This window comes from Hibiscus syriacus, unplaced genomic scaffold (assembly GCF_006381635.1).
Source record: "Hibiscus syriacus cultivar Baekdansim isolate YM2019G1 unplaced genomic scaffold, ASM638163v2 tig00002237_pilon, whole genome shotgun sequence".
Lineage (NCBI taxonomy): Eukaryota > Viridiplantae > Streptophyta > Magnoliopsida > Malvales > Malvaceae > Hibiscus > Hibiscus syriacus.
Window position 1 is genome coordinate 21,158,921 of NW_024061918.1, and position 23,927 is coordinate 21,182,847.

Below are 23,927 nucleotides of genomic sequence, written 5' to 3' on the forward strand. Positions count from 1 at the left end.
CTTTTCATCAAGCCCTGTGGGTAATGAGTGGTTTTATGAGCTTGCCCTAGGAACTCTGGATGACTGCATCTCTTTCCTACACTTTCGTTGGGTTTGTCACTTATTGAAGTCTTCCATCGTAAAGGACTATCTGAAGCTCACTCATTCCTTGCTTTTCTTTTCTCAAGATTCCATGTTTAGTGTTTCTTCATTCTCATTGCCTTTTAACTCTATTTACTCCCAAAATCTTCGTTAGGTTTGAAATTTCAACATATCCTCTCGTATTTTGTAATGGTGTCAGGGCTATACAACAGTATTAACACCTCCTATCTGCTTGCCCCACATGTTGTGCAGCTCCTGGTCGCAGTTATTTCGCGATCTTATTTTCTTTCAAGTCTTCTTAGCTCGTAATCGTGCCCCTACATTCTTTAGCCTCTTGCATCATAATCCCGTTTTCTTTTAATAAAAGATTATTCAGAGTTTGAAAAACACTTTATGAATCAACAACTCAATGCAATGATGTAAATGAAATAAAGGAAAGGGGAAACAAAAAGAAACAAAGTTAGTATGGTAAATTCATAATAAAAGTAAAATTACAATCATTCCTACCTGCATGATATCTAACCCACATGCTTTTGTTCCTACCCGATCATGATTTCTATTCCCGCATGTTTTTCATTGGAAATAAACCCTAACCGCATTTGTGTCTAGTTCACATGATTTGAACGGTAAATAAAGGTAAGAAATAAAGCAACATCATCCTACGTTTTGCATGAGGTTTATGGGTAGGCTTTAATTCCCGGAGCGACGTGGTTTGGGTTCTAAAAAGAGACCCAAGTTCTCCTTGCTGGTGCCCCATTGGGCTTACCATAACCTTGATCCAAAACCCATTATAGGATTATGTGGATCAAGTTAAACTCTAGGGGACACATTTCCCTATGTCTGCACGAGAAATAAATTCCTATGAAGACATAAGGAATATGAATATCGAGGGCTAATTGCTAGGCCTGACACGGAGAATAAATTATCATGAAGGCTTCACTTTCATCCCACTTAAACGGATTCAGAGTTCGGATTTAGAGCTTGAAATGGTTTTTCTTTTAAATATCTGAAAACACTGAGAGAAAACATCATTACAACTATTTATTTTAAAAAATAATCAAAAGTAAATAAAATGGAGCGAAATTAAATTGAAATTTCACACAAGAAGACAACCAAGTAATTGATTTTGGCCTGAATCTCAAAGTTCCCCAGCGGAGTCGCCAAGCTATAGCAACGGTCCATCGGGTGTTCCCTAGTTCGCGCTTCGACTTCGTATCGCGAAGGAGTCGCAATTGATCATTTCAAATAAGGTATATCAGACACCTTGATTTTTCCTACTTCCCGGATCTTCGACTTACCATAGAGTTGTTAGATTCGGGAGACAATTACAATCGGGGAAGGATGAGCACCCCCAAATTGCCCTTTCGATTTCGCACAATTATCGTGTTGTCTTAATTGTGAAAATTGAAAGTTTAAATAAAAAATTAAAATCTGATCCGAATTTATTTACCTTTGATGGATTTTGAATTTTACTTGGTTTCTTTAAAATAAAACAAAATACAATAAATGTAGAAATAAAAAAATAAAATAAAATATATGAAATAAAATGATCTAATACTGCACACATAAAAACAAAACGTTAATACACCAATTTAAATAAAAATAAGTAAATAAAATAAGTAAAAACAATAAAAATGACCAAATTACATTAAATATAAATTCACTGTCCAAATTGCAACAAGTGACTGAATTGAATTACACTTCAAAGTTTTAGGGACTGCGGAAAAAAATTAAACTTTCCTTTATTTCCACATAAGATCCTTCTGTAAATAGGGCCACTTCCCATTTTTTGTTCATTTTCAACTTTCCCTTACAAAAAACACTCCAAAATCATCTCCCCACTCCAAATCAAACACGAAACCGATGATCTCCTATGGTGAAATACCTCCGCCTGGACCTTCACTCCGCTGCCGCTTCGGTCACTACCCACGGTAATCGGAGCACCTTAAAGCTACCCAAAATAATCCCCTTTACCACGTGGTCACAAACTCGAGCCCCGAATCTCCAAATGAGAACCCCAAGCGTAGATCTAAGCTGAAAGTACTCAGTATTTTACCTTCCACGGCGTCGGTTCCTCTTATCAGCGATGACTGAACAAGCCCTCGACTTTGTCTTTTTCTTGGTTTTTTTGTGTGTGGTTATTTTGGGGCTTCAAAAAACAAATCACCCTGGTATTTTTTCTATTCAATCCCCTTTTCACTATTTTTTGCACTTGATTTATACATTAGAAAATTCACAGCCAACCCTATAAATTCGAGGATTCTAATTTTTTACATTGAATTAAAAGGTATTTGAATCATGAAATCCTTGAGATTATTTCTGATTATTTCCATGTTTGTTGGTAGGATGTACGAGATTGTCGTGGAAGATGACCCCAAATTACAGTGACTGTCGATACATTCTCTCATATGTTCGGTGCATGGCAAAGTCATTGCATGTGCATGCAAGCTAAATATCACCCATGAAGACGGTGGCTGGAGTGTTTTTCCTCTAGGGTTTCCATTTGTTGTTTTGTATTTTGGGCTTTCGGGCTTGCTTGTAAAATGGGTTGGACCTGTAAAATAAATGTATTTTATTAATAAAGTATTTATAAATATACAAACATACATGCACACACACGTGTATATATATATATGATGAATAAAGTAATACTTACAATAATTAATAATTAATAATAATAATAACACAAAAAATAATAATAATTCATAATAAGTAGTAATAATAAGTAATTAAAAATATAAAATAAAAATGAAATTTAAATTTAACCCCGAATGAAAATGGTTATCTACACCAGCGATACTGAAAATATCAAACAACAAGGGAAAGAGCATTGCAAGACCATTACTACGCGAAGTGGAATTCATATTGGGAAACATGTTGAAGAACCCAAGAAGAATGATGAATGGGCTATCAAGCATGACAAAGGCAAAAGAAAGGAAGTTGATCTAGAGACACCTGCAATTAATGCCACAGTAAGAGAATTAGGACAATACAATTGTGTAGAACCATTGCTGACAACATTACCTATAATATTAGATGCTTCCCAAACTCTAATTTCGTAGCAACTAAAACCAAGGATGCCTCCACCATGTCCTCACTGTTTCAAGAAGAAAAAGGAGAATCAACAATATAGAGCTTTCATTGATGTCCTTCGACAACTAACAATCAACATTTCGTTGATTGAGGCATTAGAGAAAAATCTAAACTATATCAAATTCATAAAAAAAAAGGTCATTTCCAAGAAGAAAAGACTTGGAGAATTCGAGACTTTCGCTCTTACTGAATGGTGTAATACTATAGCTACAAGTCAATTGCCATCATAGCTTAAAGATATAGAGAGTTTCATTATTCCTTGCAATATTGGTGATAAATTTATAGGGAAATCTTTATGTAATTTGGGTGCTAGCATCAATCTAATGTCATTGTCGATTTTTAATAAATTTGAAATTGGCACAGCAAGACCGACCACCGTCACATTGGAACCTGTTGATCTATCTACCATGCATCATAGTGGTATCGTGAAAAACATGTTGGTTCGAGTAGACAAATTTATTTTTCCCATCGACTTTGTTATTATTTATTACGAATCTGACAAAGATGTTCATATCATTCTTGGTCGCCCATTTCTTACCACCGGTCGTGCTTTAATTGATGTTGAAAAGGGAAAACTTACTATGCACTTAAATGATGATCATATTACTTTCAATGTTTCGAATAATGCTTCTTATATGAGTATAGTGCTAAATGCTACTCACTCAATGTTATTGATGTTTTTTTGCAGGAGCATTAGGATGGATGTCACAGCATGGATATTGTTACTAACAATATTATAGCAATTGAAGAGTTATTTGAAGATGAGGAGGAAGAATGTTGTGGATATTATATACAATATTTTGAGTCCTTAGAAATGTCTGACCGTCCTATCTAAGCTCCAAATCCATCCATTGAGGAGGCACCAGTACTGAAGCCTCTACCTGAGCAATTAAAGTATGTGTTCCTTGGAGAAAATGATACATTATCTGACATTATGGCAGCATAACTTATAATATTATACAAAGCTAAGTTGATTGTTGTTCTGAAACAGCACAAGAGAGCCATAGCCTAGAGCATTATCGATATTAAGGGCATCAGCCCATCATTTTGTATGCACAAAATTTTGTTGGAAGACCCACCCCAATAGCAGTTCGATTATGCACAAAAGAAGGCTAAATCCAATCATGAAAAAATGGTTAGAAAAAAGATTATAAAATGATTGGATGCTGACATTATATATCCTATTTTGGACAACAAATGGGTCAGTCATGTGCAATGCGTCCCAAAGAAACACGACATTACTGTGGTGGCAAATGAAAAGAAGGAATTAGTGCCAACAAGGATCACTATCGGTTGGAGAATATGCATGGACTATAGAAAACTCAACAAGGAAACAAGAAAATATCACTTCCCATTGCCATTTATAGATCAAATGTTGGATCGTCTCATCGGGAAAGCTTTCTATTATTTTTTGAATAGGTATAGTGGTTACAACCAAATTGCCATAGCACCTGAGGACCAGGAGAAAACTACTTTCACCTGCCCTTATGGTAATTTTTCTTTTCAAAGGATGTTGTTTGGTATGTGTAATGCTTCAGTAATGTTTCAATGTTGCATAATGACAATATTCTCTGATATCATTGAAGACAATTTAGAGGTATTTATAGATAATTTCTTTGTTTTGGGGCAAGATTTGGATCAATGCCTTATTCATTTAGTTGTTGTGTTAAAACATTGTGACAAAACCAACTTGGTTCTGAATTGGGAAAATGTCATTTTATGGTGACTGAAGGTATAGTGTTGGCGCATCGTATTTCCAACAGCAGCATTGAAGTGAACAAAGCCATAATAGAAGTGATTGAAAAATTTTCAACCCTAACCAATGTGAAAATTATGAGAAGTTTCTTAGGAAATGATGGTTTTTACCAAAGATTCATCAAGTATTTCTCTAAAATTGCTAGGCTGCTATGTTTATTGGTAGAGCAAAATAAAAAGTTCGTAGTGGATGATGATGTGATGAAATCCTTTTTGACAATTAAGATGAAGTTAATCATTATTCCTATAGTCATAGTACCACATTGAAGCTACCCATTTGAGCTAATGTGTGATGCTAGTGACCAAGCTGTTGTAGCAATGTTGGGATAAAAATGAGAATAAAAATGAGAAATAGTATTTATGTCATTCATTATGCTAGTAGAACTCTGAATACTGCCCATATGTACTACACAACAACTGAAAATGAATTATTAGCCTTGGTATTTACTTTTGACAATTCGTTGCTATTTGATGGGAACTAAATTGATTGTGTAAACCAATCATTCGACCTTAAAGTATTTATTTACCAAGAATGATACAAATCTGAGGCTAATACGATGGATGTTGCTACTTCAAGGGTTTTAAATTGAAGTATGAGATAAGAAGGGATCTGAGAATAAAGTTACTGATCACTTGTAACGATTGAAAGTTAGCATCGAAGATGGAAAAATGCTAGAAATTCAGGATACCTTTCCTATTAAACAATTACTTATTATGGAAGTCTTACCTTGGTATGTAGGCTATGCCAATTATCTGATGAGTGGATTGATTCCACTTTATCTTAATTACCAAGGTTGAAAGAAATTTTTGAGAGATGTCCAAGCATATCATTGGGAGGAGCCTTACCTCTTCAAGTAATACAGTGATCAAATTGTGAAAATATGTGTCACTGAAAGCGAACAACATATTATTCTTCACCATTGCCACGATGCTTCTTATGGAGGTTATCTTGGTGGCTTGAGAATAGTAACAAAAGTGTTGCAATGTGGTTATTATTGGCCATCAATGTTCAAGGATGCTAATGAATATGTCAAGCAATACGATCGCTACCAGCGAACATGCAGTATTTCTTGATGCAATAAAATACCAATGAATGTTATTTTGGAAATTGAATTATTTGATGTATGGGGGCTGGATTTCATGGGACCATACCCTTCATCATGTGGAAACCTCTTTATTCTAGTTATGGATTACATTTCTAAATGAGTAAAAGTTGTGGCATTGCCAACCAGCAATGCTAAGGCAATATTGAAGTTTCTCCATAAAAATATTTTCACTCATTTTGGAATGCCACGTACATTCATCAGTGATTAAGGATCTCAACTTATTGGTACTCAAGGTTCTAGTTCATTAAATCGGTATGGGGTAAAACATCAAATTGCTACAACATATCATCCATATGCTAATAGCCAAGCTGAGGTTTTGAACCAAGAGATCAAGCAAATCCTCGAGAAATTTGTTAACCTCTCTAAAAAAGATTGGTCTTTATGTTTAAGATGCTTTATGGGCTTATATGATATCATACATGACACCACTAGGCATGTCTCCCTATCGCTTGGTGTATAGAAAAGCTTGTCATTTACCAATAGAGCTACAACATAAAGCCATATGGGCGCTGAAGCAATTAAACTTCAATTTAGATGTTGTGGGGGAAAAGAGGATGCTAAACATAAATAATTTAGAGGAGCTGAGGAACGATGCATACGAGAGTACACAAATTTATAAGGACAATAGTAAAAGAAGGCATGACAAGCATATCTAGCCAAATCAATTTAATGTTGTAAAACATGTCTTGTTATTCAACTCATGCCTCAAGCTATTTCATGGGAAGCTAAAATAAAGATAACCTAGATTGTTTGAAGTTGTTGAAGCTTTTCCTCATGGTGTTGTACTGATAAAGAACTTGGCTGATGGAAGTACAGTCAAAGTCAATGGACAACATTTAAATCTTTATTGCCAACAAATATGCCTACACATTTCTTCCATCACACGAAGCAATCCTATTACTCCTTAATTTCCTTAGCATTTAATAAGTCAATTTTTACATTAGATTAGTTTTAATTCTCTAGTCATTTTAATTTTTTTATTTTGCGCACAAGTCTTTGCTGCAACATAATATTCATCTTCACAGTTTCTCTTCATCAGACATTGAACAACATTCTGCTCTGTTTTGGGTATCAAATGTTGTGCTTGGTGCTATGAAAATTGACAGTTGGCTTGTGTAAATTTTGGGTGGTAAAATTGTATGAGTTATACCCCATTTTTTCATCAAATCACAATCGTCGACTATTTACAATCACATTCCTTCGTTTAAAATAACTCTTATCCTCATCTCTTTTCACCATTTAAATTTATTCTTTTTCATTTATTATCCCTTTTCCAAACGCAACTCTTGTGATTTTTACCCTAACACTTTCTCTCTTTCTTGTCCCTTTCTTCTTTCAAAAGTTCTCATTTTTATTTTTCTTCCATCCTTTGATTTCTTTCTTCAATTTTTCCAATCATCTCCCATGGCATCAAAGAAGAAAAGTTCTCGCCAACCACCCACACCACCACCACAAGAGCAACAATCACTTCTGATTGTTACCGAAAAACCCATGAATTTTTTTAGTCCAAAAATTAGAAGAGATATGAGGAATCTTTCTCTAATCGTGAATTCTGCTATGAACAGGGCTTCAATCTTTCCTCCATCAATGATTTACAGTAAGTGAGTTACATCACTGATCTATTGGTACTCTTAGGTGGGAAATATTCTGTAAGTACCCTGGTGACATTGCTCAGGAACTCATCTAGGAATTCTATAACAATCTAACTGATGCAACGAAACACTCAGTGTACGTCCGAGAAAAGATGGTTCACTGGTAGGCCAAGCCAACCAATGCAATGTTGGGCATAAAAGATGATGTGTGTTAGCATTTAGCATTTGTGGAAAGTTTGACCACAACTCAGCTGGCTCAAGTCAGAGTTAATATGTGCATCCCACGAAAATCATCGGATATCTCGCTTACAAAAGTGCACACGATGAAGAGGATGCACCTCAACAAACCGGTGAGGGTATGGTTTACTTTCCTTCAAACTAGATTAATGCCTACTATGCATTATTCCTTTAATACTAAAGATAAAATTATATTGCTACATTCGATATTGGCTTGAAGACATATAGATGTGGGGAAAATCATCTCGGTTGAAATTTTTGTATGTGTCTAGCAAACCTCTGGTTATTTTTCTTTCCTTTCTTAATCACCTCACTATGCCATCAAGCAAAAGTACATATCTTGTCTTCTGACCAGGTTTTTGCTAATCATACTCCCATTAGACTCGATTCGATTAGGGGACCAGAATCTGAACAACATAAGGAGAAAACATTTAGTGATCTCATTGTTGATATTACTGAAGGAGAACAATTACTAGCATACCTTGTTTTATGGGATTTACAGAGTTCCATGACTGCGATGGCAGCAGAGTAAGATAGCTTCCAATTGAAGCTAGGTCATATTTTGTATAATCAATCTCAAGCACATAATGCACAAATGCAATATTGGTAATATGTTAAGGAATATGATATAACATTCCAACAAATCATCACCAAGCTATTCAAAAAGCTATATGCTCTTTTTTTACTTTCCCAATACCGGTGCTAAGCGGTTTAGCTCCACCAACAATGTCAGATGTCGTAGCTAGCTCTGTAAGCTCTGAACAAAAGAATGAGGATGATGTCGATGATAAAGATGTAACAATAGAGGATGAGGATTAAAAGAGTGATTCCAAAGAGAATGAAGAGGAAAATGAGGATCAAGATGAAGGAAGTGAGATTGATTCGACAGCTTCTACTGATGGCATTATTATTGACTTTGAGGACATCAATGAAGAAAAATTTAACGAGGAGGAAATCAACCACCAAGCCAAAGCAAGTGAATAAGTTAAAGTCGCTAAGGATCTGCTGGAGATGAATAATGATGTAATGATGAAGGATGATGCAGTACTAGAGCTGCAACATAGTGATGCCACCCAAATACTAAGCAAAGTAGTTACTAAAGTTGAAGCGCTTGTTGAATCCAATCTACCAAAAAAATTGATTCTATGAAAATGCTATAGCATACAACGCAAGTACACGCATCGCAAATCAAGTAATAAAGTGGAAACCACGAGAGTTTTGGATGTCAAACCCACAGAGAGAATATTGTTGTCATTAGAGTTTTTAATAGAAAATTGTATCAAGGAAATGAGATGCTAGATAGAAAGTAATGAAATCAATCACAAGAAGTAACAGTTCATGCTACAACATTCTATAAAGCAATTGGCCATATATCATATCAAAGGATATGATATTATGACTTCCAAATTTTATGCAAACAATATATACTTAGTCGATGTGATCAGCATTGACTAAAACCATTTGAACTACTTTAATAACTTTTATTAATTAAATATTCAAACTATTAACAATGCTAATTTAATGGTTGCACAATTTTTAATGTACCTGTACTACTCATCAACACCAAAGCTCACAAATGTATATAGCAATTCGAATGAAAATATTTTCAGATTAAAAAAATAACTATATATTTAATTCAAAATATTTCTACTCACAATCATGAAGTTCAAAGCTCATAAACTAAATACCCAAGTAAAAACAAAATATGAACTACATAATAAACATCCAACAAAATTTTAATCATTCAAATCATTATATCTCTAAATAGAAGGCATTGAACGTGATCTGTTGACTGTTGAAGCTCCTCAGCAAGCTTTCTTTATGCTGCAGCAATCCCTGGCAGAGGATTTAGGCGTCCATGACTTGAGAAGAAATAATGTGGAAAATGGTACTTTGGATCTCTCTCAATCGTCACACTTTTTGCACCAAAGTACTGCCTTTTTATAGCTTGAATGAGAATTCCATCGTCCAATAGGAAAGGTCCATATTTCAAGTATTATCCATCCTCATGAAAGCTACCTGAGCTAGATGTCCCAATCCAGAAGGTTCTTCCAATCATCTGAAGCTTAGACAATTGCTACAACATTCGATCAGCATTTCCTGCGGTGCTACAGCGTCAGTGCAATAGTTTACAACAACAAAAATATATTTTAACCCTTAACAACACATGACACTCCTATCATGCAGAATGTAGAAAATTAAATAAATTTAAACCTAAAATTCTTCTAAATATACTTAAGTTCAAACTAAACCTATGTAATTAAGTATACCAAATATAACTCTTTTAGAGATTTATCACATCCCCAAACCTAAGTGTTTGCTTATCCTTAAGTAAAACATGCATAAAACACCTAAACTAATAGCAATGCCATATAATAACCAAGAAAAATTAACCAAGTAGCAAATTTTCTTTTTCAGCCCTCAGAGAATGTTGTAAAACATATATGTAATCTCAAATAAGAAAATATCGTGTCATACCTTCAAAATCAGAATCCTTAGTGTGCAGTGTGTGAAATATAGGTGTATCCAATCAATACTTAGCTAAGTTAAAAAAAAACCCTCTCCTACTCTCTTAAAGATATTTAATGTTACAACAATATTTCCTCACCAATGTTCGAATTCCAACTTATTTCTCTCACTATGTTGGAGCTATTACCAACATTATCCAACTTATTTCCTAAGACTATGTTGGAGCTATTACTAGAATTACCCAACTTATTTCCTGAGTCTCACATTTTGTTTTCAAATTGTGAAATAATTGTTATAACATCTAATAAAAGATAAGAGGTTTACAGCTTGAAAGTTTCTAAATTCTCTAAGTATTGAAAACATACACCTATGTGTTAAACAAATATTCTAAGGATCCTTAATTCGAAGGGTTTCTACAACATTTCCTATAGTATTTCATTTCAATTAATATTCATCATCGGGAATCATCAAAATTCCCTAAACTACTTCATTAATTTTATTTCAAAATTATCCTACATCATTTAAATGTAATTCTATATGTAACTACTTTCCTAAATGCAACACTTAAACCTAACAACACGCCCCTAAACCTAAATGATGCATTGTCCTTAATTCATGTAACACAAACAAAATAACAAACTAAACTAGGAGAAAGGGAAGCAAAACTCCCCTAAGTAGGTTTCCTTGGGCTTTTGCATGCGCCCAGAACATTCGGACGGAGACGCTTTGCTGTTGTTTTCACCTTCACCGAGCTCTTCCTCTTTTGATTAACCGTCGTTAACATGACTCCTACCACAACAACATTATAGAATGGAGTTGTTGATGTTTTAATATCCAACTATTTCTTTTCTTATGGTTATGGTCTCTCAGCGCTGGTAGCATGTGTTATGGAAGTGCTCTCCGACTGACTCGCAACAACTAATTGTCCAACAACAGTAACAACATTACGAATTACTGTCACTGCATCCAACTTTGGTTTATCAACAGTAATGGTTGCTTCTTCAGTTTTGGTGGCTTTTAAAATTTAGCAATTGATCAACCAATTGTTTTATTGGAGCATCAGCTCTATCCGTAGCTGTCACTTGCAACTAAACGCTGCTCACCTGTTCTGTCTTACCTGGAATTTTCTCATCCAAAGATAAAACTTTAATATATTTTTCAGATTCCTCATTTTTTCACTATCACCATCTTCTTCTTCATCGTCGATCTCCTCTTCACCCTCTATTAACTTGGTATAAGTAGCCATAGTTTCTTCTTCCCCTTCTAGTTGCGTGGCGTTAGGAGTCTCCGTGCTAGCTGAGCTATGACTAGTATCACGCATTGCTAGATGCATCAGATCTTCCAATACCTTCACTGGAAAGATTGGAAATATCGCTTTATACTCTTTTAATAACTTCACAAACATTATCTTGGTCACCAAATCACTTTTCTGTGCATACTCCCAATATTCAACCTGGGCGTTGTTCATCTGGGATTGATTTTGAAGAGAGTGGCTCAGTAATACCATAGCCTGGTCCAGCTTAAGACCAATCGATGCTATATCCATTTTAAGGCCCTCCAAAGTTCAGTCATCAATAGGCGGGAATAGGTGCAACGTGAATAACTGCGCAGCATGAAAGAACAAACCGAGAGTGATAACACGAAAACACCTGTAAAAAAATAAAGAAAATAAGTACTTACAAATAAATGTCAAAAGAATTGACTTATTCAAGAGAACAAAATATTAAAAGAGAATGATCTCTTAGTGTGATCGAATCGATGCTAGGGCTTTGTTGCTACAAATAATGCTTTAAACGGATCCCATTGACTTTAAATGTGCTTACATCCACCAAGTTTTTCAATAATATTGTGCCATAAGGGAAAACTTCAAGAACTTCGAAAGGGCCTAACCAACAAGAACGTAATTTCATATGGAATAATTGTAAAATATTCTGATCATGCCATTTCTTGTTATTGTCTTTATAAATGCATGAACCCTCATAGGCATTATTTCGGAGATCCTCTAACTCATTGAGCTCCAACATCCTTTTTTTACTCGCAGCATCTAAATTGAAATTCAGCCTTTTTAGCACCCACATAGATTTATGCTCTAACTCCACCGGTAAGTGAAAAGCTTTACCATAAACAAGACAATAAGGGGATATTCCCAATTGAGTCTTATAAGTAGTTCTATAAGCCCATAGTGCTTCTTCAAGTCACTAGGACCAATCCTTTCGAGAAGGGTTCATAACTTTCTAAAGGATTTACTTGATTTCACGGTTAGACACCTCGACTTGGCCATTAGGCTGTGGATGATATATTGTAGCAATCTTATGCTTTACTCTATTTCTATTTAATGCTCTAGCAACTTGATTACCAATAAATAGATATTCTTCATCACTGATAAATGCAGAGGTGTTCCAAAGCGAGTGAAAATATTTTTATGCAACAATCACACTACTTTAGCATTGTTGTTCGATAAGGCTACATCTTCCACCCTTTTGGTTACATAGTCTACATCAACTAAAATAAAGAGGTTGCCATATGAAGATGGATATGGACCCATAAAGTTTAATCCACACACATCAAATAGCTCGATCTCTAAGATAGGTTGCATTGGCATTTTATTTCGTCGAGAAATATTCCTAGTTTTCTGACAGTGATCACAATGCTTTACAATGTCATTAGCATCTTTAAAAAGTGATGGCCAATAATATACACATTTAAGCACATTCACTGCTATGCATATACCACTAAAATGTCCACCATATGGGGCACTATTACAATACTGCAAAATGCTTTGCCGCTAGCATTGAGGGATACATCGTCACATAAGTTGATCATTGTATTGTTTAAATAAATACAACTTCTCCCAATGATTTTTCTTTACTTCATTTATAAATTTCCTTCAACCTTGTTAATTTAGGTATGGTGGAATCATCCCACTAACTAGATTGTTGGCAAAATCAACATATCATGGTAATGCTGTAGCAGCTAATAGATGCTCATCAGGGAATTCATCTAAAATTATTCTAATGTTGCCATCTTCACTGCCTAATTCTAACCTAGACAAGTGATCAACCACTTGATTTTTAGATCCCTCCTTATCCCGAATCTAAATGTCAAATTCTTGGAGTAAAAGCACCCATCGAATCAAACAATGTTTTGTATCCTTCTTAGAAAATAAATGTTTCAACACTGAGTGATTGGTATAGACAATCACTTGTGTACCCACCAAGTAGGAACGAAATTATAAAAAGAGAACACCATAGAAAGCAATTCCTTTTCAGTTGTGGTGTAGTTGATCTAAGCTTCATTCAATGTCCTACTTACATAATGTATTGCACGAAACATTTTATCCTTTCGTTACCCCAGCACTGCTCCTACAGTGAAATCACTAGCATTGCACAATAATTCAAAGGGTAAACTCCAATCTGGTACTATTATAACAGGGCATTTACTAGCTTTAATTTAATTGTCTCAAAAGATTGAAGCACTTCATAATCAACAACAAACTTCATGTTATACTCCAGCAATGAGCACAATGGCTTATCAATTCAAAAAAAATCTTTAATAAAGCTCAATAAAATCCAGCATGACAAGGAAGCTTCAAACTACCTTAACATTAGTTGGTGGCGGTAATTTTTTAATAACCTCAACTTTTTCTTTATCCACTTCAATGCCATGACTTGAAATCCGTGCCCTAGCATTATACCTTCCGTGACCATAAAATGGAATTTTTCTTAATTCAAAACTAAGTTGGTCTCCTCACATCTTCTTAAAACTGCAGCCAAATTGCTAGAAATAACTTCTCAAAATCCTACCCAAAGACTGAAAAATCATCCATAAAAAATTCAAGATAGTCCTCAATCATATCGGAGAAAATGGCCATCATACAACGTTGGAATGTCACTGGAACATTACACAACCCAAATGGCAGACTGCGAAAAGCAAAGGTGCCATACGGACATGTAAAAGTTGTTTTCTCTTGATCTTTCAGAGCTATAGGAATTTGGTTGTAACCACTATATCCATCCAAAACATAATAAAAAAACATTGCCTGCAAGTCGATTTAACATTTGATCTATGAAGGGCAACAAAAATTGATCTTTCATCGTTGCTTTATTTAGCTTACTATAGTCCATACATATCCTCTAAACAGTGGTGGTTCTTGTCGGCACTAATTCATTCTTATCATTTGTCACCACAGTAATGCCGCCCTTTTTTGGACCGCATTACACAAGACTAACCCAATTGCTATCCAAAATTGGGTATAAAATCCCAACATCCAACCATTTGATAATCTCCTTTTGAATCACTTCTTTCATGATTGGATTTAATCTTCATTGATGTTCAATCGAGCTACTATTGGGATCCTCCAAAAGAGTTTTGTGCATGAAAATTGATGGACTAACGCCTTTTGTATCAGCAATGCTCCATGCGATAGTCGTCTTATGTTGCTTTAACATATCAATCAACTGAGTTTCTTGTGATGCTGTAAGCTTTCCTACCACAATGACTGGTAACATCTCATTTTCTCCAAGATAAGCATATTTCAAATACCCTGGCTTTAATTCAAGCTTCGGTAGTCTTCAATAGATGGCTTCAGTTCTTAAATGATATGATCATGTACTTTCAAAGGTTCTATGCTCTGGAGATACTCACTACAACATTTGGCTCCTTCATCCGTCAAAAATTCTTCAAATGCTTTGAAATCACATAAATCTATATCTACGCTATAGCATTCCTCCAAATGCTCCTGCACAAAAATATCAATCACGTCAAGTGAAAAACAGTCAGCATTGTCATTGATGTAAGAAACATTATTCAATACATTAAAAGTAATATGTTCATCATTCAAACGCATAGTCAATTCGCCCTTTTCAATATTAATCAAAGCTCAGACTGTAGTAAAGAACGGGCGGCCAAGAATAATTGGGACATTTTTGTCTACTTCACAATCCAAAATGATTAAATATAAAGGAAAGATAAACTTGTCCACTCGCACAAGAATGTTTTCCATAATGCCACTAGGATGTACGGTGGGGAGTGATCCTAGAAATCAACTATATAGAGCTTTAGCCATTTGTCCCATCTAATTCTCAATAGCTCTTAATGAGGTAGATTGACTTTCCATATATTCTTTCATCACGTCTTCACAAGATGTCAAGGTTAAAGTTTTGTTTGAAGATTGGCCTTAGTAGTTCTGCCTTTGCTGCGATTAAGCAACATGTTGCTATACATGTGGTTGTAGCATTTGACTCTGCTAAGTGTAATATTGCGACTAATATTGTTGATGCTATGGATTGGCAACATACTGACTTCTTCAAGAAAGATTGGGATGATTTTTGAAATTTGGATTATATGTATTTCCAAAAGCATTATAATTCCTTGGATAATTTCACACATAGTAGATAGACTCCGGATTTTGGGGGAATTCATCAAAATTGTGATCATCACTGTAATGTATTCAAGTAATAAGAGATGCAGCTTTGACTTTATACATTCCTCCTGGCTTATTCAATTTTTTTACCATTTCAGTCAATATTGAAATCTAAGATGCCATAGAGTTAAAAGCTTCCGAGTCTACTGCTTCAACACTATGCCAACCAAATGTATTATGTGTATTAGGGTATTGAAAATCGTTGGTGGAAATTCTCTCAAGAATATCATATGTTTCATTGTATGTTTTATCCAGCAAAGCTCTATTTGTTGAGGCATCAACCACCTTTCGAGTGTGAATATTTAACCCATTATAAAACATCTCCATTTGAGTCCAATGTGGAAACCCATGCATAGGACACTTCTACAACAAATCTTTGAATCTTTCCCATACTTCATAAAAGCTTTCATCATCCATTTGCTTGAATGAGGTTAAGTCATTTCGAAGCTTAGCATTCATATTCGGTGGGTTGAATCGTAATAAGAACTTATGTGCTAATTGATTTCATGATGGTACAACATCTGGTGATAGTGAATTCAACCAAACTCGTGTTTTATCACACAATGAATAGGGAAATAACTTCAACTTTAGGGCCTCCTCCGGAATACCTTGATGAATAAAAAAATTACAAACCTTCATGAAAGCTCGCAAATAGGCTCTAGGATCTTCAGCAGTAGAACCTATATATTGTCCCATAGATTGTAACATTTGGAACATAATTTCCTTTAATTCGAAGTTTGCATCATTAATAAAAGGTCTCACAATATCAGGATACAAATAATCCAAGGTCGGCACCACATGCTCACAAATAGGGTGATTTTGATCATCTACATTCTTATTTGGTTGCTCAACTCTAATGTCATCTAGAAACTCATAATTCTCTTCATTTTGTAGCGGAGCTAAAATACCACTCCCTCGTCCAGCTATAGCAGCTTTCGAGCGACGTCTGCAAAATGTTCTTTCAATATTCAGATCAAACGGCTCTAAGTCGTAATCACTTCAGGACATACACTAGTAAAAATATAGACTAAGAAATCTACAAAAGAAAACAAACACGTAAGCAATATTAAAAGAACTGTAAATCAAACTGATGCTCCCCGATAATGGCGCCAAAAACTTAATGCTATAGTATACAACGCAAGTGTATGCATCGCAAACCAAGTAATAAAGTGGAAACTACAAGAGTCTCGGATGTCAAACCCACAGAGAGCATATTTTTTTCATTAGAGTTCTTAGTAGCAAAATGTATCAAGGAAATGAGACGCTAGATAGAAAGTAATGAAATCAATCACGAGAAGTACAAGTTCATGTTACAGCATTCCAAAAAGTAATTGGTCAGCTATCAATCAAAGGATATGATATTATGACTACCAAATTTTATGTAAACATGATATACTTAGTCGATATGATCAACATTGATTAAGACCATTTGAACTACTTTAATAACTTTCATTAATTAAAGATTCAAACTATTAACAATGCTAATCTAGTGGTTCAACACTTTTCAGTGTACTTATGCTACTCAGTAACACCAAAGCTCACAAATGTATATAGAAATTCAAATGAAAATATTTTCAAATTCAAACAAAAACACTATATACTTCATTGCAAAATATTTCTACTCGCAATCATGAAGTTCAAACCTCATAAACTAAATACTCAAGTAAACACAAAATACGAAGTTCGTAATAAACATCCAATGAAAGTTTAATCATTCAAATCACTCCCACTCTCAATAGAAGGCATTGAAGGAATTGAACGTGATATGCTGACCACTGAAGCTCCTCAGCAAGCTTCCTTTGTTTTACATCAATCCCTGACAGAAGATTTAGGCATCCATTGCTTAAGAAACAATAACGTGGAAAATGGTACTTTGGATATCTCACAGTCGTCACACTGTTTGCACCAAAGTACTCCCCCTCTTATAGATTGAATGAGAATTCCATCGCCCAATAGGAAAGGTCAATGTTTTAGGTATTATACATCCACATGACATTTACCCAAGCTAACTGTCCCAACCTAGAAGATTTTTCCAATAGTCTGAAGCTTAGATGACTACTACAACATCAGTGCAATAGTTTGCATCAACAAAAATAATTTTAACCCTTAACAACCCAAGATGCTCCTGTCATGCAGAATGTGCAAAATTAAGTAAATTTAATCCTAAAATGCTTCTAAATATGCTTAAGTTCAAACTAAACCTAGGTAATTAAGGGTACCAAATATAACTCTTTTAGAGAGTTGTCAAAAACCATCCGTTGTCTCTGTTGACAGCGCTAAGGAAAATGATGAGTAAACAATTAAAACCCCTGCCCCAAAGATAAAAGCTGCTACAAGTATACTCGCTACTTATGGTATTGATGCTCCTGTGGCTAACGCCACCACAACATCATCGAGTCAAAAGCAGAAGAGTTCTTCCAAATCGAATGTCACTGCCAAGAGAATCCGCCCGAGCCATACTAGCCTGAGGAAAGGCCCAAGAAAGCCAATTTAGGGGAGTATTGTTCTCTCTGTCCTAAAAACTTTTTAATTTGTTTCACATACATTAAAATCAATGCATCCCTTAGGTTTGGGGTGTATTGTTTGTTGATTTTATATTTTGTTTAGGATTGCATGTTATATTTCTTCGCATATTTTGTTGCATAAATTGTATATCTTTAGGAGTTGCATTAGTAATGCGTTAGGAAACCAATGAAAGATAGCTTCTTTTTGGAAAATTTTAAAGATACCCAATGATGAAAATTTTGATGTTGTGAAATGACAGAAGAATGTTGTAGAGAGTTAGTAGGAATATGATTCATAGAACTTTTAAACATTATAGGTGTATGATCTTAACACTTGGAGAAGTTAGAAAATTTTAAGCTGTAAATCTCATATCTTTATTAGATGCTGCAGTTAATTTTTTTTTAAAATCTCTTAGGAAATAAGTTGGATAATAATGGTAATAGCTCCAACATAATTTTTAAGAAATAAACTAGGTAATGATGGTAATACCTCCAACATAGTTTTTAGGAAATAAGTTAGAATGTTCTAACATAGATAAGGAAGTTGGTGTAGCTCTAAAAGGTATTAACTGAGTATGTGAAAATTTTTCTAACATAACCAAGAATTAAATGGATACACCTAGACAGCACGCTACTGCACATTATGAATTATGAGACTACTAAGTTAAAAATGCATTCTTCAATTTGAGATCATACATACTGCATATCTTGCTGCAGCCAAAACTGAGGGTTGAAAAAATAGATTGGGAGAAAGTTTCTGAATGGTTTCCTTATATTTTTCGTGTAGTATTACTTATAGTTACATACTCTTTGTTTCTTGAGGACAAACAAACACTTAGGTTTGGGGGTGCAATAACTCTCCAAAAGAGTTATACTTTAGAAATCTTTTTACCTATAAGTTGAGCATTTTTTACAAACACTTAGGCTTGAACTTGAGCATTTTTTGGAACATTTTAGGATCATTTTTACTTATTTTACACCATTTTCATAATTGGACTAAGTTGGTTAATGTTTGATGAAATTTTATGTTTTATGTTGGGATTTGGTACATTGATGTTGGGGGCATTATTCGATGTTGTAGGTATATTGTATTGCAATGCTATATTGGAATATTGAACTGTTCAACAGCATTCGGTGACTCACCGTGAAGATTAGAGAGCCTTCTAGAGGGGACAACGGGATAAGGACATATGGATAAAGACAACTTTCAAAGGCTCTAGAATCACATGAAATATGGCGGACGACCATTGGTTGAGGATCCACCCTCTCAACCTATAAATAGGAGCAATATTCTCACCATTATCTCCTATATCTTTCTCTGTTGATTTAAGCCACAATGGCAACTTAGTCCTTCTGTCGGGGAGTACAACATTAACAAAGGAGTAGCCTGACTGATTGGCGTTTAACATTAGCTTATTATTTCAAACTTGAGAAAAGAACAAACGATATTGTGGTTGTTGAATGTTAAATACTTTTATTTTGGGTATCGAACATAAAGTGTTTGATTGAATTCTAATGCGATAGTTTTTGGTGATTTAAACTACATTTATGATGTTGTAGTTTTTAATAGAGGTTGATTAGAGATGATAGCATTTTGTGCGTGTATTTTTTGATTAATTTTACAGATGAAATTAATTAAGGATGCATGCTGGTTTTTGTACAACATAGGGGCTTACGAAAGTAACATATCCATATAGAGATGTAGGATACCTATGATTATGCTTGATATGCACATATTAGAATTTTAATGAGAATTAGAAGTTTAATACTGTGAATTAATCTTAGCATAAATCATGAGCATAGTACTTCAGCATTACTACTATGTTTGCAGCCCAAAGACAATAGCATCTCAGGTCTATTGGTTTATAATGCTCTCTTGAATGTTGTAGTACTTCCCTGCTCTTTAACTCTGATAAATCTACCTTTTTCTTTTATTTGTCACTCATCACGTCAACTCTTTCTTTACTTTTCTTAAACTCTACCGTAAACAATTTGCTCCATGTGGGTTCGACATCCGTAGCATTAGTTTGCTACCACTTTATTACTTGATATATGAAATGTGCACTTGCGTTGAATATTATAACAATTTCGTAGCATCAGTTGCCTAGAACTAACTTGTGGAATGAACCTTTGATTCGCTGGGTCTTTACTGATGTTGATGTTAATCAGGTACTGGTTGTTCCTATTGAACCTCATAATAAGGATGTGATTATTTGGGGTAACCATGATTCTGGCATGTATTCTGTGTGATCTTGTTACTGGTGGTTGCAAAAGAGTGCCCATGATACTAAAGGTCCATCTAAGATTTGATCGGTCATTGCAAAGATTCAGTTGCTTCCAGAAATCTGTAATTTTGCATGGTGTGTAGCTCGTAACGCCTTACTGTGGGAAGTAACTCAAAGCTATCGGGTTGACTAATGGAATTTGCCCGATGTATTCTGCCAACGTTTCATGCAGTTCATTGTTGTTCTCGAAGTCAAGAGATCCTTCGTCTTGCTTATATTCTTGTTGGTGTTGCTCTTAGTACTGTAGTTGATCCTTGGTTTGGTTGGAGGACTCGTTATCTTTTCTGATATGTGATGATTTTGTTGTTTTATTATTTATTTTTGGAATATATAGAATAACAGTAATTCATTTATTCATAATAACAGGTTGTGAGCGCCTGGATTTTGGTTACGAATACAAGAATTCTTCACCAAGAATACTTGAGTTCGATTGCAAAGGAGAAAGATGTGCAGAGTGATCATGGGATGACCATTGGAGGTGTGATTCTGAAGGTGGATAATGGTAGATGGCGACCACTGGTTGTCGGAGTGATTAAATTCAATACGGATGGGGCCTTTGATGATATTCGTTGTATAGATGTTTGTCATAACCATTTTTTATGAATTAAAATTTAAAAGTATAAAATATTAAGTCTAAAAATAATTATGACTTTATTTTGGAAAATTTGAGATAAATTTGATTTCATTCGAATTGGATTTCGGTTTATTTTGAAATTTATAGTCGTCATCGACCTTCGGGTTAAGTAGGTTGAATACCTAAAAAAGTCTTTTAAAATAATTTTAAGAAAAATCATTTTTAAAACATAAATTGGTATGTGTATTACCATAAATTCCTTTTTAATGATTTGGGGGTCGATTACATGTGAGCCCAAAATTGATACCTTCGATTATACGTTGTATAAAATGGTGGAATTTTTGTAAATTCAAATATAAAATGTAAATAACAATCCTTTTATTTCGATGAATTTTAAAATGAGTGAATTTCTTTATAAAATACTTGACTTGATAAAGATGATATAATTCACTTGGTTTTATTTAAGGAAGATGTCCCCTTACTACGTGAATTAACAAAAATTAAAATCCAATTATGTTTGTCGTGATTTTGTTAACCCATGACGCAAGTCAACATTACCTTTGATAATTTTTTAAAAACGAGAAAACGAATGCATGATGTATGAATGTAGCAGTAATAAATGACATGGATATGATGGATGAAATATCAAATATAATATGTCAAATAAAATACATAATAACAATAAAATATTATCTTCATTCGAATAACCATCGGAAGGGCACTCAAGTTTTTTTGGAGGTCTTCTATAGATTAGTCGAACAACCACAATTTTATAAAATTCAAAAATATTAAAATGACGTTTTAATAAAACTAAAATATGTATGTAATAAAGTAAAATTAAAAAAGGGTCCGCCTTAATAAAAAAAAATATGTACATAAACGTATACATTGAAATTTAGGCATAATACAATATATGTATTTAATAAGCATAAAAACTCAAACAAAGATTTAAATATATAAAAGGTATGCAAAACATTTAATACACATTGACAGTAATTAATATTCATAAAAGGTGCGCAAAAAAGGAAAGAATATATATACATAAATACCATATATACAATATGATTTAATATATTCCATAAAAAATATTAAACGTACTAATAAATACACCTACATTTATGCATATTTATATTTGTAGCAAATAAAACGTGCAAGGAAAACTATAAATTTATGCGTGAAATAGGATGACCAAACAAATCAACTGAATAATATTTAGGTCAAACCAGTAATTAATCAGGGACTGAAATACAAGATTTAAATATTGTCAGCCTCAAATCTAAACATGGAGAAGTGAACACTTAAACCAAAGTTTGAGGCCAAAAGAAACACGAGATTAAGCTTCATAACTCAAGGTGAAAACCAACACAAATCAAGGACTGAATCACAAATAAAACCAAACATGTTAACAATTAATCAGTGATTGAAATGTAAATCAGAAAAAAAATTAAAAGTCAGAAGCATAAAGTGTAAACTTTTATTTAAGGACCAAAATAGAACTTTGCAAAACTCATTTAACCAACAAAGGGATTGTCCCATGCGCAAGGGTTCAGAAACCTTAACCCCAAATTGGCGTCGGCCATATATAAGTGAAACTCAAGTCTAAAATTTAGCCTTAGGTTTCATTAGTAACTTTTCACCCTTTTTACCCAAAATAAAAACTCTCAAACCCTCTTTCTCCGTTCTCTCATTTGGGTGCAATGGTCGATCAGCTATTGTTCATCGACGTCGGTAGTTACCGTCGACCACAGGAGATAGTGGCCAAAAAAAATAAAAGGAACACAAAATATTCCCTTTTCTCTCTTGAACCCAAATCCCAGGTTACGTTCACCTCAAACCAATCCTATAAGCCTAGATCTAACAAATAAATCCGAAGAGTCTACCTTCCTCCACCGCAAAATCCATCGTCCGATGGATCTCTTGCCGAGATATGTTGCTTCCCACTCACCAATGAAGACTTTGACGGAAGGGATTTTAGATCTAAGGCTTTGAACCAAGGTTTAGTTCTTTTATTAGTTTCAAACTTACGACAAAATGGAGGTCGAAGTCAAACTCACGACTTTGAGGCGAAGCGACCTATCCCATTTTGGGATCAACAGGCCACCATCTACGGCTGTGCATCCGACCACCTTATATTTTTATTTTATTTTTAAATTATTTTATATTAAATAATAAAAAAATCCACATCATCAGTCGTTAGAGAGAAAATGGGTGAGTGAGCAAAATGATTCAAATTGTAAAGTTTAATGAGCAAAATAAAAAATTGAAAATTGGGTGAGAAAAATAAGAGATGGTATATGGTGTAATTTACCCATAATATATCCACAAATGTGTTTGTATATTTCAACCCACCGTTGTAATCGCGTGTACGATACGATTAAAAGTACAAAATGTCTCCTACACATCCAACCCCACGGGGCCTCGTCACATTGGTAGCACGAAAATTAAGAAACAAAATTACATAGTCCAAAAAAAGTAGGGATAAAGTACACTAAATGTCCCTAAACTATTCTCAAATGATTTTTTAGTCACAAATTTTTATTTTATAATTATTAAATTTATTATATTATTATAAAATGATCATTGCGATATTTTTATAACCACAAAGTTTGATAATTCTAATGACAATTATGTAATAATTTGATATTTTTATGATAATTGTAACCATTTGATAAAATAATGATCATTTTGTAATGTCACAATGATCATTTTGAAATAGTTTGGTAAATTAAATGATTATTTTATAAATTTCAAATTTTAATAGTTAAAAAAACATTTGAACATAACTTAGAAACTTTTAATATAGTTTATT

General features: G+C 34.1%; 1 non-coding gene across 1 annotated transcript; it reads left to right on the forward strand.

Annotated features, from left to right (window-relative positions):
- The first annotated feature begins 16,098 nt into the window (after positions 1 to 16,098).
- LOC120143725 lies at positions 16,099 to 16,205 on the forward strand. The gene has a single exon (XR_005517973.1). It is a non-coding gene; the product is annotated as a small nucleolar RNA R71 (small nucleolar RNA).
- Positions 16,206 to 23,927: the final 7,722 nt, after the last annotated feature.